Source organism: Notechis scutatus, chromosome 3 (genome assembly GCF_049901735.1).
Source record: "Notechis scutatus isolate UNSWTSFEM ecotype Mainland chromosome 3, rNotScu1.2, whole genome shotgun sequence".
NCBI classification, from domain to species: Eukaryota; Metazoa; Chordata; class Lepidosauria; order Squamata; family Elapidae; genus Notechis; species Notechis scutatus.
Genome location: NC_142011.1, coordinates 136,652,019 through 136,679,660, shown reverse-complemented (window position 1 = coordinate 136,679,660; position 27,642 = coordinate 136,652,019). Strand labels below are relative to the sequence as shown.

Genomic DNA, 27,642 nt, shown 5'->3' with positions numbered 1-27,642 from the left:
TGGAAATGTCCATTTCTCTTTTTTTTCCTGACTCTTTTAAGGCAGAACTTGGGTATTAATTTACGATTATTGTATATAGTGTACTATTTTACTTTAAATTATTTAAAATAGTATACTTCCAATTGCCTGATTTGCTTTTTCCTAGTGTTGCCTTTCTTCCAAGTCATTTGTATCAGTTCCATTATTGGTGTAATTATAAGGAGAAAATCAATTTTCAAGTTCAAGAAAGATTTTACAAAACCTTGAAAATTTATTTTAAAGAAAAGTTTGAACTAAACGAATAGGCTATAATAAACAAGAAGCCATATTTCTCTTTCAACAGTGTTTCTCCACCCTATGTAAATTTAAGATGCTAAGGAGAAATGGCAAACTACATATAAACAATTGCAAGAAATCCCTGCATAGACATATTTATGAAGCTACCAGTAATCTAGTTTGATCCAAAGGAAATCTTACCTGAAAGCTGAAAGCTAGAGTTAACTAAAAATGAAAGTTTCTGGGGCATTCATTTAAGCAAAAGTAGTTTCGTTGTCTATAGGAATATACTTTGAAATTCATGTTAATGAACTGTAATACTCTGAGAGGATTTTTTGTTGTTATAAACTTGGGTTTTCTTTAAGGAAAAAACAATGTTTGTACTGCCATCTGTAGCTTACCAAATAATATGCATCCCCCCCCCCCAACAATTTTACACAAATGAGAGTCCACTTCCTTTATTTCTGGAATAGGAAAATGAATTTTTCCTTTTTGAAGATCTTGGAGATATAGATAGTATAACTTAAGTTTCTCTACAAGATTAATCATAGTCATTTGGGTCACAGTTGTTTAAAGTTTACCTCAACAGGTAGCAACAGCTGCTGGCTTTGGCTATGTAGAAAACCAAGTAGGATCAAGTTTGGTTAGTTCTTGGATAAATAGGCCGCCTCAGAGGAGTTATGCTACAGTCTATACAAACATACAGATATACACACCTATCCTGGGGAAGATAATGGCAAACCATTTCCATCTTGTCACCAAAAGACCTGAATGGATGTTCCATATAAGACATCAGGACTTTTAAAATCCAATGTACTTTTTCAGAGTAAGAAGTAGATTTTTAAAGATGCAGATGAGAGAACAGAAAATAAACATTAGGCCTTTCTTAATATTCATCTGTATCTTTAATGACCTACTTCTTACTCTGATACATTACATTAGTTTTTAAAAGTAGTTATAAGTGGAGGACCACCGGTACTGCTTTGACTCTAGGAGGGACATACAGTATAGGTAGTCTTCGACTTATGGCCATAATTGAGCCCAAAATTTCTGTTGCTAAGTGAGACAGTTTTGCTCCATTTTATAACCTTTCTTGCCACAGTGGTTAAGTGAATCACTGCAGTTGTTAAGTTAGTAACACAGTTGTTAAGTGAATGGCTTTGTATTGTTAGAAGGTTGCATAAGGTGATCACATGATCCTGGGGCAGTGCAGCCGTCATAAATATGAGTCAGTTGCCAAGCAGCTGAATTTTGATCACGTGACCCTGGAGATGCTGCAATGGTCATAAATGTGAAAATGGTCATAAGTCACTTTTTTCAGTGCTGTTGTAACTTTTAATGGTCACTAAGTGAACTGTTGTAAGTCAAGGACTACCTGTATATGGATTATCTGTAGGCAGTGTTTATATCAACTTCAAATGTTGTATCTGTTTGGCAGGCTATTTGTTTCCCAGAGCTTGGATCATTAGGGACTAGGCTGCTACAAATCTTAATTAATGACTAATCTGCCTCAATCTGGTTGGGTAATCAGTGATAAATTAGGTGATTAAATATAAATATATTTGCATATTTCTAAAACATATCTGTGGCTGCCTTTCTGCATGAAGTTAGAATTTACAGTCCAAACAGATCTCTCTCTAGTGTTACTAGGGTTGTTTTATCACTCCCCACCAGAACTAAAATAGTATTAGAAAGTAATCTGTTTATCAAGATTTGGTTTCTTCAGATTAAACAAAAGTTTTCATTGATCTGGTTCAACTGGTTTTCACTCCACAAGTTGAAACACTGTAAACGCTGTTCATAATATGTAAAATAATATAGATGCCATTTAAGAAGAGTATAATAAAACACATATTCCAGACTAAAGAAAGTTAATCATGCTTATATTCCATCTACATTTCACCTTTTTGGGGGCTTATTGATTTCAATCTTGAAGAAATATGTACAGTTTCCAGGGAGAAAATTGCTATACCGCAACACAACAATAGCTTTTTTATTTTGGCTTACTATCATATGCAGTAAGAGTCATCAGATTTCTAAATCTGATTAGATCTCTAAACAAGAATTTATATCCAACATAATTTTATGGTTAATTGATTGCAAATGCAGTTTATGATTATGTCTGAATGATTACACATGCTTTATTCATGGAGTTTGGGTTCATTCTACATTTGTTTTTGTATCCCATCTAGACTTTTAAAATGACAGTTTGTAAAAACATACTACTGTTGTATAACTTTCTTGAAATACTGTTTATGAACTGTAGTGGTGATATTTTGGAATTTGGTTCAGATAAAACAGTGATTTGAAAAAGGTAACAGGAGGATCAAGTTTTCCTGAAATCAGCTATTGATGGTTATACATTTCCGCATAATAGGCATTGGGTTCATATACCATGTTTTTATACATGTTGTACAGTACTGTATTAGTTTTGCAAAGCAAACTACTGAAGTTGAGATTTTAATATTTTATTGGTTACTTTCAGGGATTTTGAATGACTTTGGTAAAGAACGTCAAATAGTCTAACTCAATGGGAGTAGAAGGGGTCAGCCATTGTATTAAAATGCTTTCAAAGCTAATGGATGAGAAAACCATAAAAGTTCAGGGAAAAGTGGCAATCTAGTAGATTTTAAAATGTGTATTCCAACTTTATTTTGTGACCTTGCTCATCAAATAAAATAAAATACAGATACAGATCTCCTTGTGATGGGAATCAATATTATCTGTCTATAATCTACTAAAACTCATTGTATTTATCTGGTTTTAGTCTCAAGATAAGCCCAAACGATGCAGCAACAGATTTTGACTCAAGGTATCTAACATCCACTAACTTTAAAGAATGTGTAAAAAATCTGGGACCCATTACTCCTATGGAATTGAAATGTCCATGATGTTCACACCAGTTTTATTTTCAAAGTTGTTGCTGTTACAGTGTTTCCTAGTTACATGGTTGTGATTTGCAACACTTCTGGCCTGCTTTCCACAAGCAAAGTCAGTGGGGAAGCCTACAGGAAGTTGGAAGTTTCTCCACCTCCCACTGTTCTTTTGCCCATCCATGGTCATTCTGTTTATTGATGTAGGTAACTTAATATTGACTTATTATTGAAATTCATTTGCTATTACAATTACTTTTCTATTTATGATGTATGCTGTTCTTAGTTGATCATGGCACTGTTCCAGCATTGGACTAAAAAGATACGATCAATCTAAAATTTAATGTTCATTCTGGTCACATCAGACTGCACTATTTTTGAATCAAAGGATGACCCAGTGTGTCACAGGGTTGTGTAGTACTCTATTAAAACTAAGAGTAATATTTTACTTTCAATTTTGACACGACACAGTCTCTTCTAAGATCTAGTTATCTAAATAAGAAAAGATGAAGGAAAATGCATCAAACTATTAATCTTCCCTCATTTTTTTTTTCAGAAAGCGGGATCTGAATTTGATAAAATATTTTATTGCTTTCTTTTCCACATTATAGAAGATGGAGTTGCTTAGCATCATTCCATATTCAATTCCTTGGGAATCTGCTCTGTTAAATCTAATTGTGCTTCTGAGTCCTCTTCTGACGCCGCAACCCCCCCCGCCCTCTCTCCAGGCCCCCTGCTTTAGCTATCCGCCCCCACCCCGGTTTTAAAACTTCGGGTGGGCCCCCCCACCCCCCCCCCCCTTCACGGCCGCTCCTTTAGTCCCCCCCCCCTTTTCCCCCCCCCCCCCCCCCCTCCCTCCGTTTTCTTTTTCTTGTCTGAGGCCGCTGCCAAGATACAGTTCTCCTGTTGGTTACGTGTTAGATTTCAAAAAAACAAAAACCCAAAAGTTAAATTTTCATTAGGGATTTTTAACCCATTGAAAAATCGTGGCTACAATGCATATTATCCCTGGATTTGGGCGGTTCTTGTTTAGGGAGTTTAAAAAAAATAAAAAAAAAAAAAATGATATTTTAAAAACCAGGGCTGTATAGCTCCCAAGCTAATGTATTGCGTCCCTAAGGTGGCACGGGACCCATATATTCACCTGGTATAAAACATAAAAAAAAAAAAGGGAGAAAAAAATAAAAAATTAGAATATACTTATCTCTGTTAATCTCCAAAAGGGGGACCCCCCCCTTTTAGTCCTCTAAGATAAGCCTAACATGGCAACGGCAATCCTCTAAATAAGAAAAACCCATGAGGCAAGGACAAGGACCACTAACTTTAAAGAATGTGTAAAAAATCTGGGACCCATTACTCCTATGGAATTGAAATGTCCATGATGTTCAGACCAGTTTTATTTTCAAAGTTGTTGCTGTTACAGTGTTTCCTAGTTACATGGTTGTGATTTGCAACACTTCTGGCCTGCTTTCCACAAGCAAAGTCAGTGGGGAAGCCTACAGGAAGTTGGAAGTTTCTCCACCTCCCACTGTTCTTTTGCCCATCCATGGTCATTCTGTTTATTGATGTAGGTAACTTAATATTGACTTATTATTGAAATTCATTTGCTATTACAATTACTTTTCTATTTATGATGTATGCTGTTCTTAGTTGATCATGGCACTGTTCCAGCATTGGACTAAAAAAGATACGATCAATCTAAAATTTAATGTTCATTCTGGTCACATCAGACTGCACTATTTTTGAATCAAAGGATGACCCAGTGTGTCACAGGGTTGTGTAGTACTCTATTAAAACTAAGAGTAATATTTTACTTTCAATTTTGACACAGTCTCTTCTAAGATCTAGTTATCTAAATAAGAAAAGATGAAGGAAAATGCATCAAACTATTAATCTTCCCTCATTTTTTTTTTCAGAAAGCGGGATCTGAATTTGATAAAATATTTTATTGCTTTCTTTTCCACATTATAGAAGATGGAGTTGCTTAGCATCATTCCATATTCAATTCCTTGGGAATCTGCTCTGTTAAATCTAATTTTCTTTCCATCTGCTATTAGACGAAAAAATATATTTGGTTTTAGTCTCCAGCCTGTAAACATGGATAGAGAAATATTTTTCTTTGCAACCATAGGATGGATTTCATGGCTCATTAAAAACGTTTTTTAAAGAAAACAAACAACAAAGTCACTCTGTAACTATTTCCTACTGCTACAATGGTTGAGGACCCAATCTTCATTCATTCAGTGCCTTTGCCTTGCCACTCTGAAAACTTTTTCAGAAACTCTTCTTCTGCTGGTTGATGGAAATTATTTTCTGAATGGGATTCTTAAGTTCCTTGGTATTGTTATGTAACCATATGACATGCTGTTTTTTAAAGGATCCAAATTCTCTACATTTTAGAAATATGTTTTAGAAACCATATGTTGTTCTTAGCTTGGTTAACAATTCTTAATACAATTTTAATTTGATAGAGCTAGATAAAGCAATTATGTTTAAAAAAGAAAGGATTCTTGTAATTAGGTTAGGTCACCTCAGTTGATAGTATTTTTGAAGGCTAATCTTTTCCCAGTGTTTGTATAATTGCTTACTGTAACAGTAGGAAAACCTATTTTGCTTGCACACTAGCTTATGGCTGAACTTCAAAACGAAGCTGATCCAGGCACTGTCAGCCACAATTAGATTTTTGAATCAAAGTGGTTTAAAGTAAATTAAAGTTATACTCCAGAGGGTAAGGGAGAGAAGAATGACTTGCAGTATAATGTCTGTGTTCCAGAGGTGGTATTCAGCAGGTTCTGACCAGTTCTGGAGAACCAGTAGCGGAAATTTGAGTAGTTCGAAGAACTGGCAAATATCACCTCTGACTGGAGATTTTATAATATCCTTCCCCTGCCATACCCACAAAGCAATGCGGGTATGAGTATCTGATTTGAGAAACATCACTGAGTTTTGAGAATTTCATTGCACTTCTACAGGGGAAAAAAATCTGTGATCATGTGACCAAGGGTATGCCACAATGCTCCTAAGTCTGAAAAACGGTCATAAGTCACTTTTTTTCAGGGGCGTTGTAACTTCGAACGGTCACTAAACAAACTGTTGTAAATCAAGGACTACCTATACGCTGTAATTGTCTCAAAGTTCCAAGCTGGAAGTGATGTTCAGGACAGGGTCCTACTCTGAAACAATTCTGTTTCTTCATCTGAGTACTATAAACTGTTTCTGTTTGTAAAACTGGTTTCCTGAAACCTGCTGGTCACCCTGGAATAGCCAGATTGATGAAACATCCCAGCAGTCTCTGTAATACTCAGTTTTGAGAACGGTAGGTTTTGTATATGCGTAGTTGTCAGTGATTAGTACTCCAGTGTTTTACTAGTACTTCTCTTGATGCAAAGTGTGTGCTTCTCGAAAGGGTCATGGCAAAAAGAATGATTATCCAGAATGATCCATTTCTCTGCTGAGGTTCACCAGAGAAGCCACATAGGTAAAAGTTTATTTTTGAATTAACAGAGACTTTTTAATAAAGTGCCCAAGTTCTTTGTATGTATATTTTATTTATCTGTTAAGTGATGTCATTGCTAACCATTTGTGATGTATTTGTATTGCGTTCTTCTTACCAAATGATAAAATTGCTGGAGAACCTTCTGAACAAAAGAATGGGCTATGTTAAATTAAAGAACGATGAGTGGGAGAGAAGAAAAAGATGAAGGGTCCTTTTCACCTTTATTTGTGTTGTGTGTTAATTTGCTTGCTGTAATCACACTGTGTGCTTGTGTGTCAGGTAGCGTGGAAATTTCTGCTGTCTGGAGAAGTGCACGTGATGCTCCGTCATTCTGGAGCAACTTTTGGGACCCATATTCATGCATGCGGTTCATGTTTTCTCACTTCTACTATTTTTATTAAAAAAAACTTCCATGAAAACCAATGTTACTTTGAAACAGGGTTGGGTCACTTCGAAAGACGATTGGGTAACCTAAAACCTTTATTCAGCCCTTAGAGTGGGCTCCAGAAGTCTCTGTTCAGCACACCACAGATATTTCATGATAACGTGCCATTTTAATAAGGGTAGCATTTTAAAACTTAAAATTCAAAGCACATGTATTACATTTGTTAACATCATTTCCCAAAGCTGAGAATATGGTATCTCATTTTGTTATATTTTAATGGGGTGTGAGATCATATAAGATCCAGAATAAAATGCTTTTAAGATTGTATTGGAGGAGATCTGCCAGAATTGGACGAATTTCCATGGCAGTGAAATTGTGCAACCAACTAGTATTGAAAACAGCCAGCAAACATTTTGAACCATTTAATATTCTCTCCAGCTGACCAATGGGAGAGTGGAAAAAATGTCAGCCAGTGACTCATCTTTGAACAATTGCAAGGTCTTAAACAATAAGAAATCCTTTGGCAATAAATTGGAATGAAAACAAATTATTGGCACTATCCCATTCATGCTTTCAGTTCATGTCTAAATTTATCTGGTTGGTTATAAGAAAAATCTGAACAATTTCTATTGGGAGAACCTGCTTGTTGCAAAGCCACCATTTCTCCTGTTTTTATTTAACATTCATTGTGAAGCTGGCCTTTTGCAACCAGATACTTTTCACAATCACTGTAACCATAGTTGTTGCTGTGTTGACAAAAGGAGAATGCAGCCAGGATTGATCCAGGCTTTGATGGTTAGCGGACTACTACTGGATGCACAATAGCTCAGAAAAAGAAAGGGATTAAATTGGCAAGTGTCCTTTCTCTGCATTTTTCTTTTCTTGTATTACAAGGAGCCAGGCTGGGTAAGTTCCAGTCAATATGAAATTGCATGGGTAGATGGAAAAGAGAATGTTATATAATTTTAAACTTCTAAAGCTGGAAGGTAGGGCATGACAAAGAGTTTCTACCAGTGGAGAAACCGGATTGCCTACCAAGTCAGCCTTTCAAAATGTTTGCAAAAGAAAACACTTTACAACTAAAGCAATAATAAATTGGCTCAGGTCTTATTCTCTGCCAGCATTTTATTATTGCAGAGTTTCTGTAGTTGTTCTTAAACTTCTTTAGATGAGCCCTAATTATCAGTGTCAGCTGAGAGACCAAATGAGAGCGTCCAAAGTTATTTTACTGACCCTTAGTTGAGATATATCAATATATGATAAACTGTTTTGGCATTGTGATGTCATCTGCAAAAAGAGTTTCCACTGGGTTCTAACCTCACTCTACCCATTGCTTATGAGAAAAGCCTTGTCTTTGAGACTTTCCAGAAGCCAGAAGCCTTCAGGGTAGCAGCCTGCCAGAGCTCAGGGGAACAGGTGAGGGGGCTGCTGCCTAGAAGGTATCTTGTCTTAAGATCTGCTAGGAAAGGGATCTAGAGTGTTTCCACATTATGTGACCTGGTGGCACCAGGGCAGCAGATATCCTCAGAGAATAGCCATACTGCAAATAACTTGGCCCTGTGCCACAAAGACTTTAGGTTCCAAGTTACTCCAGGAGAGGAAGAACTCACGCTTTGATCACATTTGGCACGGAACTGTGTGACAAAGTGCATGTGCTATATAAAGATAAAACCCATAATATAAAATTGCACCATGTTGATGGTGAGGTGAATTTGTATTATAAGTAGACTTTTGATCATTGGCTTGTCCCTGGGAAATACTCTGCTAAGAAGGCAGAAATTAAGATCCATGGGGTTTTCAGATACCAAGGATTTTCTGACTTTTTCCAAGTCATGAAGAAAGAGGTCAAATTGTGGTGATAAAAAAAAAAATTGGCTGTGTTGTCCTTAGTCTTTTACGGAACCCCATCAAGGTCTCACAGAATTTAGGATTCCACCGAATTCTGTTTAAAAAGCTTGTGTCTATGCATTATGCAAAATGTAAAATAGATAAGGATTGTGGCCTAAAAATAAGTGTAAGAGCTCTAGTTATAAATTTTGCAGTCATCTAATCTTGGATAGTATGTTCCATGTCAAATAACTTGACATGTACATTTCAAATCCATATGGTTAATATATTGTCAAGATATATAACTAGATATATATTCCAGGCAAGGCTGTAAAAGCATAAAACTATAAAGTATTTTAAGGACTCCTTAGAGTCTGCACATCACCTTTTTGCAAAGTAATTAAAATGTGAAATTATCACAAATCCTTTTTTTAAATTATGCATGCATCACTTCTTGTTGATAAAGACATTTGAAATGCATCATAACATGATTATGTTTTCTTCAGTTGACTAATACAATGTTAATTGAGTACAAATTAGAACATATCTTGCTATATGTGCTGTTTCATAAGACAGAGACCATCAGTGAATGATACAGATACCTGCCCTTTTGCTTTTTGATGACTGGAACATTTTGTGTTCTGCAGTTTTCTGAACAAAACTATAGCATAAAATCATTGCTATGTTGCAGTGATGGCAAAGTGAAAGTGTGAGCGCGCATGCCAGCACCCACAATGCAGTGCACCCCGCCCCCTGCGCATGTGTGCGCAACACCCCCACTCCGCCCCTTTACCTGCACTGCACATGCGTGCGCCTACCAGCTGATTTTTGTCCTGTTTGAGGTCATTTTCACCCTCCCGAGGCTGCAGAGGCTTTCCTCGAGCCTCCGGGAGGGCGAAAATGGCCTCCCCAAAGCTCTAGAGGCCCTTTGGAGGCTGAAAGCGGGCACTTCTGGTGTTTCCGGAAGTCTCGTTTTTCGGCCTCCCGAGGCTGGAGAGGTTTCCCTTGAGCCTCAGGAGAGCGAAAACGGCCTAAAACAGGCCCAAAAATCAGCTGGGAGGTCCGTGCATGCACAATGCAGGTAAGGGGGCAGGGGTGTTGCATGCACATGCACGGGGGGGCGAGGTGCATAGCATTGTGGATGCAGGCATGCACGCACGTGCTTTTGGCACACCACAACAAAAAGGTTCGCCATCACTGATATATAATATTCCTCCCTCCCTCCTCCTCCTATGTAAATACTCCAACTACCAACTTGACATTCAAAATTTACAGATTAATGATGGCAGCTTCTGATGAAATTTGCAAATGCTGCATACACCATGGAAATGCAGCCATGCCCTTTGATGTCTCTGTGTTTTCTATCTCTTCTTTCCATGTATACATGCGTATATCATAAATATATCATAAAAATAATCTTTCTAATCGCTCCTGTGATTTTGCTTTCCTTTGCATTTGCCTGGTCCATCATTTCATTAGTTCAACAATCATTCTCAAATATGGTCAGTCCTTATTTAAGCAACTATCATTTCGTGACTGTTCACAGTTATGACAGTGATGAAAAAATAACTCTGCGACCAGTCCTCACATTTACAACCTTCACAAGTCTGTAAAGCAAAAAACAAAACAAAACAACAACAAAGTAAGTTCGCACAGTCATGCTTTCACTTAGCAACTGCTTTGCTTATTGACTGAGTTGTTGGTCCCAGTTGTGCTTACTAAACAAGAACTACTTGCACCTTTTCTCTCAGAGATTTTGTTGTTGTTTTCTAATGAAAAATTAAACCTGAAATTAAATCTGAATGCATGCAGCTCAGAGGGTTATTGCTAATGGGTAGATTTCATATTTAAAATAATCACCTTAAAAATGGTTAAGATCCAAAATTCCATGTAACTTCTCTTGAATTAATGTTCCCCTCTGTATAATAACACTGAGAGAATGGAACTGAAATAGAAATATAACAAAAAGGAGAGGAAATGTTCCATAAATTCAAAGTGAAGGAGAAATGTTTAGCCACAATACGTAACATAAGAGATAATATTGATTGTGAAAAAGAAGAAGATGACCATTCCTCAGATTGTTCCAATTCAAATGAGGCAGATAGAATTGGAGATTTTTTTAAAAACATTGCCTAGATTTGTATTACTTTTCACAGTGCCAGTAACCTCTGCAAGTTTAAAACTTGGTTTATACTGCCTCTATCCAAATAATCAAAATTAGCCACTGTTTTGGACTGTTGGATTTGTTCATCTCTGGAGATGGAAACTTAGGTTTGTTGTTTGCATGTAGTAGCAGTTTAAGAGAACAAAACACATTACAGCATATAAATACTTCTTTATTTGGTTGATTGGAAACAGGTTTTCTTGATAACCCAATTTGTATTAGTTTACATATCTGATTTATAACAACTATTGCAGGTTAGTAAGATGACATTCTGTCACTGAAAAATTCATCCTCAATGGCATATTGAGAATAAGAAATGGATTGCAGTTTCTTGAACTTTGTTACTTTTCACACGATGATTATTGCTGAACGACCATAATTGCTGAAACTATATCATTAAATGATTTAATTCTGTGTTAGAAAAAGTAAACTGTCCTAATTGTTCTCAGATTTAGCACCTTCCAGCTTTAAGATTAAACTCTAAAATTTCAAGTTAAGTGTCGCAACATATTTGTTGGTAAGCAGCAAGGGGAAGGCTAATTTAAAATCTATCCTGCTTTTAACATGGTTGAAGAGGACCTTAACAAATAAATCTAATACAGCTGTCACATTTATGAGTCACTAAATCATATTTTAAAAGATTCTGGTTTTTTTACCCCTCTTCTCTGAGAATGTCTCCATTTGCCATGATATTCACAAGAAGCTAAGGTGTAGTTCTACTCAAAGGCAATGGAGTTGAAAAAAAATACTTATTCAGTGCAGTCAAAAGACGTTTCTATCTAAAGTTAGAAGAAAGGATATTAGGCTATTATCAGTCGGTGCCAAAAAAGTTCAGTGTGTTTAATATTTAAAAAAAATGCTGTGTGGTGCTTGTTTAATTCTTTCCATTTTTAGTAATAGGGTTGATGGTATGTTTTTATTAGGGGATTGCTTCTTTAAAAAAATTTTTTTTTTTAGAGAAGAGCGAAGATCAGTGCATGGCACACTGATTTAATGGTTAATCAGGAATAGGCTATCTAGCGCTCATTCTGATTTGTGTAAAGGAGACTGTGCCACTCAAGAATTGAATTGTGTTGATGCTAATGTAAACAGAATTGCAGATTGATTGATTTTTGTTTTCAGTCCATTGGCATTGTTAGATTTGCGCATGCTGCCTCCTAGTAGAGATCTGATGCCCAGATAGGGTACTAAAGAGATTTGGCACCACATTGCAATGTATTGGTACTGCATGCTCTCTGAAGTGTCTGGGAACCTTAAAGACTTCAAGGTCACGGCTATTCTCTAAAAAGGGAATAAACTTACCTCTTGAGAGATAAGGCAGACTGAAATGAGTTAAGGAGACAGACAATTTCAACTGAAATATAGAATTGCGTGAGCTGCAATTTGAAGCACGAATTAACTTCTGAAAATTGGTAATCAAGGACAATTCCACTTATATCCTGCTGCAGAGGTCAAATACTTACATTTAGGGATCTGCATCTGTAATGAACAGTTATGCAGGTAGTCCTCAACTTATGACCACAATGGAGCCCCAAATTTCTGTTGCCAAGTGAGACGTTGGTTGAGTGATTTTTGCCCGTTTTACGACCTTTCTTGTTAAGTGAATCGCTGTAGTTGTTAAGTTAGTAACAAGGTTGTTAAATGAATCTGGCTTCCCCATTGATTTTACTGGTCAGAAAAAAAATCACAGAAGGCAATCACGTGACCTTGGGAAACTGTAACTGTCATAAATATGAGACAAATGCCAAGCTTCAGAATTTTGATCATGTGACAATGGGGATTCTGCAACGGTCGTAAGTATGAAAAAGGGTCATAAGTTACTTTTATTTTCAACGGTCACTAAATGAACTGTTGTAAGTTAAGGACTACCTGTATTGTTCCCTTTCCAATAGTTAGTTAAATGGCATGCAGGGATATAGACAGTTCAAAAAAGAGCTTTATTCTAATCTAATTTTACTACTCTAAAAGTACAATTTTATGAGAAACAGTGGAAAATATTTTTATGCGGTTTAGTTTTAAAGACTATGTAATTCTGCAAATACTCTACGCAGCACTGCTGTCATTGATTAGTGTGAACGTTCTGTTTTGCAATCCTGTGTATTTCACAGCACCCTGCACAATATGGATTGGTTTACATAGAATTTTTTTGTCCAGTACAAATAGTTGAGCATTTCATTTTTGTTGCTAGCACAAAGGTGTCTTTTTGATGCATGTGTTCCACGCACGCTACACATACCAAGATTTTGCTTTCATTGCTTTTTTCTGCTGCCATTGCTTTTAGTTTTGGCTAGGGTTTGCCCATTTAAAAATAAGAATGAAAAATGCATTGACACTGATGCTTAACACAGCACTATTGATTTATTAACAGTGGTGTTTATTTTTTTTTATTTTTTATTTGGCACAGTGCTTGCTGGTTGAAATTTTTCCTTACCGTAGATTGGTTCAAAAGGAAAAACCTGTTTGAAGCTTTCTTTTACAGTTGGTTAAAGTTGACCTGTTTTGCGTTGTAAAGATTTCTTTTTTTTCACCAAGTACCACACACTTGATTGGAATTTGATCTTTCACAAAAATGTGTCTTAGCACGAGACTAAATCTGTCCATATTTATTTATTTTCAGTGCAGCCACAATTGCACACCTGGAGCTATTTGGTGTAAGAGAAAAGGAATTGAAAATATATGGTGCACAGCAGATATAGGAAATACGGCTAGCCCTTGACGTATGACCACAATTGAACCTCAAATGTTGGTTGTTAAGTGAGATATTTGTGAAGTGAGTTTTGCCCCATTTTACGACCTTTCTTGCCACAGTTGTTAAGTGAATCACTGCAATAAGTTAGTAATCTGGTTGAATAAGTGAATCTGGCTTCCCCATTGACTTTGATTGTGAGAAGGTAGCAAAAGTTGATCACATGACCTTGGGATACTGCAACGGTCATAAATAGGAACCAATTGCCAAGCATCTGAATTTTGATCACATAAATCCTGGGGAAGCTACAAAGGCTGTAATTGTGAAAAACAGTCATAAGTCACTTTTTTCAGTGCCGTTGTAACTGTGAACAGTCACTAAATGAATTGTAAGTCAAGGACTACCTGTAAACTTTAAAGTGAATTATGGAACCAGGTTGGGCAACAAATAAGCCAGGATGTAGTGTTAGGCCCCAAATTTTCAGGTTTGATTCTATGGATTTTCCAGATTTCCAAATTTCACAGTTGTTTAATAATAACCACAATTCACCTCTCATTATACTGGTAAAAGGAAGGAAATCTGAACTATGCAGCAATAGAATTCTGTGTAAGGTCTGTGTGAGCTGGGTTCTTGAAACATTATTGTGTGTTCAGAATGATTCTGGCTGATGGAATTTGGAATCCTAGTAAATCACAACAGCAATGCCATTTAGGCTTCTATACTGGCCCATAGTGCTTTACCACGCTCTCTGGGCAGTTTACAATATAGAAGCATTATTCGCATATTGCCCCCAACAATCCTGGCTCTAATTTTACCAACCTCAGAAGAATGAAAGGCTTAGATAACCATGAGTCCCATCAGGCTCGAACTCCAGACTTTTGGGCAGAGTTTGCCTGCAATATTGCACTTTAACCACTGTGTCAAACCCACTGTAAAGTAAATCTAACATGGAGAATACTTGAGGGGCGGGGTTTGGTTTGCCATTAGAAAGACTTCTTGACACACATTTTAATTTATATTGCCTCTGTAATATATTTCTTTGGGTGGTTGACTGGGTGGGTTTTAATAATAGATTTGTCTGGCAAGCATGCAGTAAATGGGCATTGGTAGAAGTTACCGTGAATGCTCTTTCTATCTATGCTGCGAGGGAGCCCAGGATGGGTTGACTCCTTCCTATGATGTCATAGCTGAGTCTGTACTAAGATATAAAAGCCAGCCCCTGGGAGAGACCCCAGCTTTGGCGAAGATACTTGACAGACTGAAAGGTGTCTCTGAAAGCCCAAAATAAATACAGAAATATGTCTTACCCTCTCCAGACGAATCAAGGGAGGGGCTGGGCTCTCTCGCAGCATAGATAGAAAGGGCGTTCACGGTAACTTCTACCAACGCCCATTCTCCTCCATGCTGCATCGAGAGCCCAGGATGGGACATACCAAAGCTTGCATGTCCACAGGCGGGTCCTCGTCTGGCTCATCACACCGACTGTGGAACCACTCGTTGAAGCACCCGACTGCCGAAGGCTGCAGTCGCTGAGGCAAAAGCATCCAGACGGTAGTGTCTGATGAAAGGAGATGGGGATGTCCACGTGGCCGCACGACAAATCTCCTCCAAGGACGCTTGGGTCACCCAGGCAGCAGAAGTGGCCGCGCTTCTGGTAGAGTGCGCCGTCAGACCTCAGGGAACCGGAAGGGCCGCAGCTTTGTAGGCCTGCTCCATGCAAGACCTGACCCACCTGCTAATAGTAGGAGAAGAGGCCTTGTGCCCCAAGTGAGAAGGGAAAAAGGAAACAAACATGGCTTCTGATTTCCTGAAGGAGGAAGTGCGCTTAATTTATATTTTAAGAGCCCTTCTTACGTCTAGCGTGTGCCACTGCTGCTCTAAGTCATGGTGCGGGAGAGGACAGAAGTCAGGCAAAACAATGTCCTGGGACCTGTGAAACCAGGTGTTAACCTTCGGAATAAATGAGGGGTCCAAACGAAGAACAACCCTATCATCGTGAAAGGAACAAAGGTCCAGTCTGATGGAAAGAGCAGCAAGCTCAGAAACTCTCCTGGCAGAAGTGATGGCAACAAGGAACACTACCTTCAGAGTCAGGAAACGGAGAGACACTGTTCTAAGTGGTTCAAAGGGGGGCTTTGTAAGGGCATTAAGGACCAAATGAAAGTCCCTGGAAGGATACCTGTGAACCACCGGAGGGTGCAGGTTGGAAGCCCCTTTCAAAAACCTCCTGACTGAAGTGTGATGGGATAAGGAAGGAAGCGAACCCCATGAAAGGACCATGGAGAGGGCCGCAACCTGCCTGCGTAAGGGCCAAATATTTCTTCAGCCCACGCTGAAGGAAGCTAAGAACTTCTGCCAACTGGGCTGAAGCAGGAGAAAGACCCTCCCTGAGGCACCATCGGGGAAAAGCCTTCCAGGTGGCATCATAGATGCACCTTGTAGAAGGTTTGCAAGAAGCCAGGATAGTGAGGATGAACCTTTCTGGAAGATAAGCCTCCTCTAGCCGCTGCCGCTCAAGTGCTACACGGTCAGCTTGAACCACTGGGGCTCTGGATGGAGCAGGGCCCCCTGGTGAAGGGAGATTAGATGGGCAGGGATCGTCCAAGGAGAAGCCACCGATAGGTTGACCAGGTCCGCAAACCAGGGCCTCCTTGGCCAATAGGATGCCAGGAGGAGCTCTGCACGTTCCTCCAACCTCTTCCAAATTACTGCCGGAATGATGGGAAGCGGGGGAAAGGTGTAGAGGAGACCCTTGGGCCATCTGCACCGAAGAGCATTGGTCCCCTCCACTCCCTGGCAAGGAAACCTGGTGAAGAATCTGGTGACTTGGGCATTTTGAGGAGTGGAGAAAGATCCACCTCCAATGTTCCGAATCTGAGGGAAAGATCCCTGAATAGAGACGGAGGAATGGACCATTCTGTCTGGTCGACTAGGCTTCTGCTGAGCTAGTCAGCCTGGGAGTTGTCGACCCTGGAGATGTGGTCCGCCAAGATCGATAACAGGTGTTTCTCTGCCCATAACCCCAACCGTAGAGCCTCTCTCATGAGGGCTTTGGACTTCGTCCCCCCTTGCCAGTTGACATGAGCCTTTGAGGCCATGTTGTCCATAAGGACTAGAACATGAGAGCCGGTCACTGATTGCCTGAAATGCTTGAGAGCCAGAAAAATGGCTCTGAGCTATAGCCAATTTATGGGAAGGGTCTGTTCGGATCTGGACCAAATGCCCTGAGCTATCTGGCCCTGCATATGGAAACCCCAACCCAGGAGGCTGGCATCAGTGGTTATCACTAGCCTGTCTGGATCCCTGAACAGGAGTCCCCTCCAGATAGATGGGGAATGCCACCAATTGAGAGATCTCCGGATTTGTGGCGGAAGTGAGACCTTGATGGATGAGTGGCTGATTCCTGCTTGTTGGTAGGGAAGCAGGAACCATCGGAGGGGTCGGGAGTGGAGCTGAGCCCACGGGACGATGCCAATACAGGAAACCATCTCCCCCAGAAGTTTGGACAGCAGCGACAGGAGGACAGTTTGATGTTGCTGGATCTGGCTGATGATCTCTGCAAGGCTCTTTCCACGAGCTGGGGACAGGAAAACCTGGCACGACATGGTATCGATGACTGCTCCCAAGTGTTGCAGTTTGGTTGTAGGAGAGAGCTGGCTCTTTTTGGTGTTGATGGAAAATCCGTGGCTCCGGAGACATGACAGGGTAATTTTCAGATCCCGATGGGTCGCAAGGATGGAAGAGGAAAGGATCCAAATGTCGTCCAAGTAGCATTGGATCCTCACTGGAATAGAACACCGAGATGCCACCAATGCTGCCAGAACCTTTGTGAAGACCCTTGGAGCCGATGAGAGGCCGAAGGGAAGTGCTCAATACTGGTAATGGGTATTCTGATAACAGAAACTGAGAAACTGGCAATGATGAGGCCAAATTGGGATGTGGAGGTAAGCCTCAATGAGATCAATGGAAGAGAAGAGGTTGCCCTCCCGAACGCTCTCTAAAATAGAATGCAGAGTCTGCATTTTAAATCGCCTGTATTTTACAAATTGGTTGAGAAATTTTAGATGAAGTATGGCTCGCCACCCCCCTGAGGCTTTGGGAACGATGAAAAGGCGAGATTAAAGCCCACGTCCCCGTTGAGACGGGGGAACAGGTTGAATAGCCCTGATTTCAAGAAGGTGCTGAATGGCCTGATTCATGAGGGCTTGCCTGAGAATGTCCTGAGACACAGGACAGATCAAAAATTTTTTGGGGGTGGGGTTAGGAAGTCCAATTGTAACCCTGACCTAATACTGCTGAGCACCCAGGTGTCCGTCGTTGACTCCTCCCATTTGGAGGCAAAGAAGGCTAGGCGACCTCCAAATGGGTGGGGAGAACGAGGGATTACTTAGAGCGACGGAAGGAACGACCCCCTCCCCCCCGAAAGGGCTGTTTACCAGTAGAAGGTTGTTGCCTGCCAGATGTTTCTGCCCATTGGTCTTGGCGTTGGGAGTATGGCCTGTGAGAGCGGGGGAAGCGAGATGAGGTCTCCGCTCGGAAGGCAGGAGGGCGATAAGGAGCAGGGCGATAGTCGGCTTTCTTCCCAGAGGAAGAGAGAATTTTACGTTTATCTCTGGTTTCGATGAGATAAGGTTCCAGAGCATTGCCAAAAAGCTTATCGCCTGTGAATGGAACTGAAGCCAGCTTCCATTTTTGGCGTGACTCCGCCTGCCAATTTCGGAGCCATAAAAGTCTTCTTGTTGCTACAGAAGATGCCATGGCCTTGGATGCAAATTTGGCGGAATTGAGAGTGGCATCTGCAGTGAATTCCGCCGCTGCAATAATCTTATTAAGGTCTTGGTGAGACCGAAGGTCAGAAGCAGGCAATCTATTCTGGAGTTGGCGCAGCCACCGTATGGATGCCCTGGTGAAGAAGGATGCTGCTGTTGAAGCCCGAACAGCCCAAGCAGCAGCCTGGTGATTGCACTTGAGGGTCTGTTTGGAACGTTTATCATCCGGTTTCAGGATATCTTCTGGCTCCGTGGGAGTACCAGAAGATGAGGATGAAGCCAGAACTGGAATGTCAACAGAAGGCACTGCCAGGGCATTGTCCAGAGCTGCACTGACATTGTAGAAACGCCTATCTAGAGAAGATGGGCGAGGACCTGCCGAAGGAGAAGCGCACTGTTCCTTGATGATGTCCAGGAACAAAATGGGAGAAGGCAAAACCTCTGCATGCACTACAGGTTGGAGAAGAGCGAATCCCCTTGGCTAGAGGGATTTCCTTGTGGCTCGGGAGCCACTTCCTCTGGTGACAGCTTGGCAGTGACCAAGGCCTTGCTGAGTAATGGTCTGAAGAGAGTAGGTTTGAAAACCAATGCAGAGGATGTCTGCTCTGGGCGAGAATCCTCTTCCTCTGAAAAAATTTGGTCAAAAATCTCACCCTCTTCACACTCTGAATGAGAGGAGTAACTGTGTTCAGATGGTGAAGGCCTTCCTCCTCATCAACCTCCTCCCATTCTGGTAGAGAAGAATGGACCCTGAGGTCCTGAGGCCTGTGTAAATCAGGATGATGAGGCAAGGAACTTATAAATTGAGAAGGGAGAAGGGCCTGAACCCTTTCCAGAGGTGGAAGAATTTGCTTGAAGCCTTCAGCCAATCCCTGCCTAATGGCCGATGAGACCACATCTTGGATATCCCTTGGTCTATGCTCAAAGGTAGAGGCCGAAGGCCTACTGCTGTGGGAGTGAAGGTGGCTTCAGGCCTAGATTGAGGAGAGGTTCGAGGCCTGGAGGGAGGGGGAGGAGCATAGGGCACAGAAGCCTGTTGGAAATAAGGCCCAGATCTGCTTAAATCCTGAGGATCTGACTGTACAGCAAGAGCCTCAGGAGACCAGGATGGAGGATGGAAAGGCTCATAGATAACTTCTCCTCCCCTGGGAGGGCTTGGTTGGGGCCCACGAGTATCACCTGAAACATGCTGTAGTTGCACTCCCTTCTGTTGAATAGTTCTGTTGAACTGCCTCTCTAGAGCTGCATGTCTGCGCTTCTCTGCCCTCAATTCAGCCTGAGTTGCCTTCTTAGGGGCTAGAGCCTTAGCTTTGATTTTAGCAGCCACCTCCCTCTGGACTGATTGGGTGCGTTGCCTACGTCTTTTTCTCCTATTGGGCTTAAGAGACTGTTCCACTGGGGGGGAAAGCTCTGCCTGAGCCTTATCTTGCTCCATTTGTAAAATAAAGGCTCTTGCGTTGGAAAGAAGCTTTTTAGAAATTTTTCTATTAAGTTCCTTAGGGTATAAATGGCCCCCGGGCTTACAAAATGGCCACTCACCTCGTGGTGGAAGGCTTGAATCCAAGATGGCCATTGACTACAGGAAAACAGGCTCCAAGATTGAAGAATTGCTCCTTAGGCTATACAGAGCCCCGAGCGAAGTCAGCAAGGGAAAAACACAGCAACCAGCTACACGATCAGCTAGCTTGAGCTCTTATTAGTTTGCCGATCGTGTTTATGATCGCTCCAAACTGCAGGCGTGGGGGAGGTCTGCAGACGCTGCCTAGCTTGCTTGCACAGAGCTCTGTGACGCTGCTCCCAATGTTGTAGGGCTCTCCTGAAAGAGCAGCTGCCCAGATCCCTGGGAGCTGCTTGAAGCGAGGAAAAAAGATACTGAAGATCGCTGGTGATTGCTATCTAACAGAACGCTTTCAGAGACACAGCTACTGACTGAAAGGAGCTGAGTCAAAAGCTGGGGTCTCTCCCGGGGGCTGGCTTATATATCTTAGTACAGACTCAGCTATGAAGTCATAGGAAGGAGTCAACCCATCCTGGGCTCTCGATGCAGCGTGGAGGAGAATGTAAGTTTCAAGTCCCATTTGTTTTTCTACATGTGAAAGCAGTTCAAAGCAGAGAGCTTGGGGATTTTTTGATTTGTCTCCAGTCAAGACCAATTGACTTCATGAACTGAGCCTCACTCAATTATGCCTCTCCCAATTTGGACTGGCAGCTTTTCCAGTTCTCGGAGGACAAGCTCTTGGGATTTGAGTTGCAAATGCCAGAAGTGTTTTATACCATTGGTCTTTACAGAGAACTTGAGCAGACAAGGCCATGTTCAAGCAGCACTAGTTTATTGAAAGCAGATTGTTGCTCTTTGGCACTGCAGTCTGTGATTGCTGTACAATTTGAAGATATGGACAGAAGGCTTTCTTCAGTTAATGGAACCACGAATGACAGTTTTGTGAAGAAATCAGAAGTCAGTAAAGAATCTTTTCTATCATTTTTCCATTTCCACAGCACTGTCGGCAACTCTGTGCTGCTCCTTTGCTTACTCTGTTATACTTCGCATCTTTGGGTTTTACTCTTGCCTCATTGGTCTTTTTACTCATCTTTACCAGACTCTTGCAAGGATGAAAAATTTGATTCCGTGGAATAATGAAACCTGGTATAATGATACAACTGCAATTGAACAGAGATTCTTTATTGTTTTTTTTTTTTGGTTTTGCTGGTTTCCCGTTTTTGCTTTTTGAGATATAGGAGATAAATTTGGATTACTGCAATGCGCCCTACGTGAGGCTGCCCTTGAAGAGCATTCGGAAGCTTCAACTGGTACAGAACACAGCTGAACAACTAATAAATGGTGCTGGTTATTTGGCACATTTAACACTATGATTCCATGAACTACAGTACATTAGTTGCCAGCATGCTTCTAAGATGGGATTTAAGGTGCTGGTTTTCACCTTTAAAGCTCTTCATGTTTTGTGACCCAGTTATCCAAGAAATTACCTTTTCCCAGTTGTTTCTACTTCTCCAATCACATCTGGCAGGCATGTTCTATGTTCCATTGGCCATGGAGTGACAGTGGGGCGCAGGAGTCTTGCCTTTTCTGCCATTGCCCTATGGATCATCCCCCTCCAGACAATAGGGTGGCTTGAAGCCTGCTGGCCTTTCATAGGGCCCTTTAAAGGTCTGGATATGTACTTGTGGCTCCAAGTGTGTGAAGAGTCCCATTTTCTGGTGGGTTGACAACCAAGGATTGTCACATCCTCCTTGACCGCTGTTGCATTTTAATTCTTGTATAGTATGATGGAAATCTGTTTTAATTTATCTTAAGATTGTTCGTTGCCCAGAGTCATTTGCTGAAATGAACGGCCATATGTATTGATTGAATGAATGAATGACTGAATGAATAAATGCATTTGAACTTGGAAGGGGCCAACTCCTTCTCCCGTTGCAAATAGAACTAAAAAAATATGGTACTCTATTCTCCTTCATATCAATTTTTAAACCAAAGTTTTAATATGTTTTAAGGCATGTTATCTTAGCCTTCCCTAATGTGTCATTCTGCTAGCTAAATGGGACCATAAATTCTATGCTGCAAAAATCTGGGACACCATTAGATGACAGCAAAAAAAATATAGACATCTACTTAAAAAATTCTATCTAATGACCACTTGGATTTTTATAGCTCAGATCTGCCAGCCTAAATAGGGAGTTATCAGAAGACTCTCAGCAAATAAAAAGTTAGTCGCAGGAATGTGCTAAAACAAACATTTTACATACACAAAAGCTAGGAGCCTTATTTCAGAGATCTGTTTAATGTATGGTAAGAGCGGTAATAGTAGTGGTGGTGCTACTACTAGTTGTAATAGTAATGATAATAGAAAGTGTCTGGCTCATTAATCACAATTCTCCAGACACTCACATTTGGCGTAACCTGAAATTGAATAGTTTCAGACATGACTTAGAATAACAGAGTTGGAAGGGACCTTGAAGGTCATCTAGTCCAACCTCCTGCTCGAGCAGGAGAGTCTATTCCAACTATTAGCCTCTACCTAGGATCGAACTCACAGCCTCCTGATTGTGAGGCAAGAGCTCCACCTCTAGGCCACCGGAGATGGTCCTGGAAGGGGCCTTGATGCTCTCTGAGCTTGGTTGTTTTCTTGCAGACATTTCATTACTCTAGTTTGTCTATTGAAATCTCTTTCGAGACATGACTTGGCTAGACTAAAGTCCTTATTGCAGGCAAGAGTGACTCAACATTTGACAGTGGCACAAAGAAGACAGAACTTTTCTAGCTGTCTCTGAGGCAGAATGTAAGCGCTAGACATTTTCTTTCCTTCCTTTTGAGTTAACAAAAACCTGGCTGGTCCCTTGACAGCCTTATGAGGCATCTGAGATTGTTTACATAATAGTTCTCTCTAATTTGGGAATCACTGGTTCCACTGTGCTGGTCTCAACCCTAACTATAATATCAAATCATTTCCTTAACAAATCATGATAGAGTCATTTTAGCAACCGTGCTCATGGAAAAATTAACAGAATAGCAGACAAGTAAAGGACATTTTTTGGACATTTCTATACATGAAGTTTGTCCTACCACCTCACAGTTTCTGCAGTGATATGAACATCTCCAGATGTCCACCATCAGCATGATAACACGTCTTCCACCTTCAACCTTCAATTCACTCATCTGCTTTTTGAGGGAAAGGCATAATGTCTCCTCAAAGTAGCCAGGAACTACTGGGAGAAGCACCATGATGTCGTGGCATTTTGGTTTCTGGGACAGGAGAAGGCTAGATGAGACAGTGCCTCCAACTCCTGCCTCCAACTCCATATTGCAAAATTATCAATGCAATTTTTTTCTGGGGCAACAGCAACTTGCAAAGTTACTTGGTTCAACTTTATAAGACTTGGAAAGCCCCATGCAGGAGCTTTTCCTTAGATGAACAGGAAATTTTGCTTTTCTAATATGTAATAACACAATATGTTTATATGTCTTTGCATTTTATAATAGTATACGTCTTGCCATTGCATGGAACAGCTATAATTAATTTCTGTAATAAGTTGGCCAGCTTAATATATACTGATTTTATATGATTTCAGCTTGGTTATCTGGCAATCTCTGTGAAATGGTATGTGAGAATGACTTTGGGCGATCTGTGTGTTTGTGTTTGGGTGTATGTGAAGAGTTGCTGCCTAGAGAAAGATCAGATAAGAGAGGGCATAGCCTGCAGCTGCCTAATGGGCAGAGAACGAAACTTGGAAAGGATCCTCCCTAAATTCCCAGACAGTATAAGAGATGGCAGAAGATTTGTATTGTCAGATTTGCAAGACTCTATTAAAGAAGCCTTACAATAAAGTAGAATTAGCTCATCTGGTTCTGTTTCTTGCCTGGTCCACTTGGGAAGACTGATGCTAGATTGGTAAGAAGAGTTTTTTTGTAAAGTAATCTATTTTAACTGAAATTGCTTCATCGGGCAGAGTGTCTGTGAAGAGAATACTAAAATTGGAATGTTGACCGAGAAAGGCAAGGAGGATTGCAGGAAACTTTTCCCTTTTGCCCATAAAATATTTAAAGGTAAAGATCCCTGTCCAGTCAGGTCTTAATCCAGGGGATGGTGCTCATCATTGTTTCTTAGCTGAGTGAGCCAGCGTTGTCTGCAGACATTTCCGTGGTCATGTGGTCAGCATGACTATACATCGAGGTGCACAGAATGGTGGTACCTCTTCATCTTTTTGCATTTAGCAATAACAATAGCACTTAGACTTATACAGCGCTTTATAGTACTTGCAGCACTCTCTCAGCCAGGGGTGTCAAACTCAAAAGTCGTCACGGTGGCATCACATGATGTATCGGGATTTCCTCCCTTCGCTAAACCGGGTGAGGGTGTGGCCAGCATGTGCCACGAGTTTGACAGCCCTGCTCTAAGCAGTTTATAAAGTCAGCATATTATCCCCCAACAATCTGGGTGCTCATTTTACTGAACTCGGAGATGAAAGGCAGAGTCAACATTGAGCCGGTTAGGATTGAACTCCTGGCAGTGGGCAGACCACCATGCTTTCAAACTGTTAGGTGGGCCAGAGCTGGGGCGGGTAACGAGAGCTCACCCCATCATGTGGTGCTTGGGTCTTGAACCCTGGCTGTCAGCTTTCCGTCTGACAAGCTCACTCATATTTATTATGGGTGCTGAACCATCGCAACCATAAAAATATCTACTGAATGAAGGGTAGAATTATACAGGGAATCGAAAATGTCTTGCTTTCTTAAAAAAAAAAATGTTTTCAAAATATATTAAGAAATGTTTAGCCCTCCCTCCCTCAAATGACTGTGGCACACTTTAATACTAATGATAAAGCATAAGTAAATAATAATAAAAGGAGAGTGATATGGTTTAAAAAATGCCACTTTAGCAAAGCAAATGAAAAACCTGGTAACTACCTGTTGAAAGCCAAAACCAAAATTTTTTTTTGGCTGCTGTTGGAAGAGCAGAAAAGCTGATGCCAGACCAATTTTTCTCCCCCCTCTCTCTCATAGCATTTGCGGTTATCCCATCAGATTTCATTTCCACAAGATTCAAATGAAAAGTGGAAGTAGAGCTTAATACAGTCCATGGGACAAACATTTAGAACTTCAAGTAGGGATAAAACAATTGAAGTATTGTATCTACAACTTCCAAGCCAGAGTGCCATCATGACAGGAATACCACGTGGGTGATATTCTTGTTCTTCACTACAGCTGAGTCGAATTTGATTAAAAAAATAATACCAGTCCCTAATGTTCTGTTGACACCTGTGCCCTGCCATCTAATCATAAACTATTATAAGTTTTACAGTAGAGCAACACATTCATTTTGTTCCTCCTTAAATGGCTGGTGAGCCTTCTATAAAATCCAAGTGGCTGTTTAATTTACACACTATCTAAAAGACAGATGTCTTCCGAGCAGTTAGAAAACAAAGGGATATTAATAACACCAAGTAAAAAAGTGATAGCAATTTCATTCTTGTGGCTTTTATACAGTGTGTTAGGTACAGAATGGTGTGGAGGTTGTATAATCAGGAACTCTAAATTGGCCTATCTCTTTACTTTTTAGACAAATGTCTTAAGATGCTCCAAAAGTTGAAATCTCATCCCTATCTCTCTGTCCTTATGCATTTGTTTGAAAAGTTCTCACGAACCTATGTAAGTTATTTGAGTTGTTAAAGAGAAGCAAACAGTGCATGAGACACACTTGTTTGGTAATTTTCCACAGATTAGTATCTAACCACAGATTTACAGACCTTGTGGAAGATACTTTTATAGCAGAAGGGTGGGAATTGTAAAATAATTTGTGAAGACTCAAACATACGCATCCTATTATATTTTAATGCATTTCATTCCGGCAGTAAATTTCTCGTGTGCAACCCTGAACCTTTCCTGTTTTCTGCCCTCACACCCTCTCCCCCCACTCCATGGCCTTAGGGCGGCAAACATTGCCATATTTATATCACGCATAGTGTGTAATGGTTTCTAAGGAAGCTTAATGTATTTGGGGAGTTTGCATTCTGAAGCTTCCTTGGTTAAAGGCAATGTGCTGCCTAGTTACAAGCTTGATCTTAACCCTGCCGAATAGCAGTGTGTATATAAATGCATACCCTTGTCCAGAGTTTGCAACTTCAGGAGTCATAGGGGACTTTGCTAGCAATCTCTTTCACAAGACCAGCAGGCATACTGTGAAGAACTGCATTTACACTTCAGGAACAATGTCACTTTCAATAATCTTTTTTTCCCCTTAAATAAAATTAGCTTAAACTAATTTGTGATCCTCCCCCTCCCCTTTACTCCTTTATGCTGTTAATGCACCTCTTTCTCTTCCTTGGAGACTTTTGCCTGTGGTTTTTTCATACACCATTAGTTTTTATTAACATTAGTAGATATAGCTCAGCCTGCAGAGCTTTCAGCTGCTATGAAATCTGCACTAACCAAGGATATTAATCATGATTCTGATTGTCTCTGTCTTTTGGTCTCACTTGAGTGTCACTGCCTTCCAGCCCTTCTCTCTCCCTACTCTTCGTCCTTTAAGAGTTCTAAAGATATCCCTGACTGTCTTTCTCAGTTGTCTCAGTCAGCAATATTTTCTTGGCTGTCATCAGATAGTCCAAAGTACTAATGACAAAACGGTGTTTTTGACTACTGCTGAAGTCAGCTATACCCTCATATAACATCTGAGCAGATTTGTGCATAACATCTTTGCAAGCACAGACCACAATTGTGGTAGGCTCTATTGATGGGACGAATATCCTGGATTTTTCCTGGCATTGGGTTGTGTGGGAATGTGGCTTACACGAGTTTCCCTGAAATGGGTACCTCTAGGTGTTTTCAGACTTCTGATGTGATAAGTCTTCTGGAAGTTGCCATGCCAACGCATCTGGGAGTGCTAGATTTGGGGAAACTAGACCAAGTTGTAGTCTCGCTGCATATACATTTAAAATGCAGTGGATATAAGTTCAAATCCATTTAAACCCTTGTACAGCAGTTATTTCTCAGTTTAAACTAACCAGAAGAGTATGTATTAGTGTGTGTGTGTGTGTGTGTGTGTGTGCTCAGTCTGAGGAGGGTTCAGATAAAAAGTACTATCTGTACTTTAATTCAGGCTTTATATCATCAAAGCTCATTTGGTTCTCCACCTGGTTCCCACAGTACACAACTTGACTAGCACTGAAAATGTTACCTAGTTTGCAAGAAATGTCTGCAAGAAAACAAACCAAGGTCAGAGAGCACCAAGGACCCCACAACTGGTTATATTTCTGAATCCATCCTGCAAATTCTGAAGACATGCAGAATCTCGCCTCTTACTGCACTTTTCTCTGAAGAAAAACTGCTTTATCTAAAAGAAAAGCTTCAAAAGGCACCAAAACAATATTAAAGGTTGAATTTAATATCACTTTAAATCTGCGATTCCCAAAGTATGTGCTGGGGGGCACCCCAGGGGGCTGCAGCAAACTGACACTGATGTCATAGCGAATTTTACATTTTACCTCATGTGAACTACTAGCTTTAGGTAGTGCATAGTTTTGGCCTAGGGGGTGAAAAAAATTCCTGAGACATTCAGGGCACCATGAATCAAGACATTATGAAAACTTCTGCTATATGTGTTTTATTGAAATTATGTATGAAATTATGTTTGAGTAATTTCAATCCATTTTAAAGTATCTCTAAATTAAGGTA

At 40.6% G+C, this 27,642-nt stretch overlaps 1 protein-coding gene across 6 annotated transcripts in view; it reads left to right on the top strand.

Annotated features, from left to right (window-relative positions):
* Nucleotides 1-27,642, top strand: part of RNF152 (ring finger protein 152) — a 38,389-nt gene that overhangs the window by 6,509 nt on the left and 4,238 nt on the right. Inside the window, exon 4 of one of the 6 annotated variants that reach the window (XM_087961194.1) lies at nt 13,618-13,770. The exons of the other annotated variants lie outside the window; for them this stretch is intronic. The gene's annotated coding sequence lies outside the window, so the exon portion shown is untranslated. The remainder of the gene's footprint in view (nt 1-13,617; nt 13,771-27,642) is intronic. 6 annotated transcript variants of the gene reach the window in all.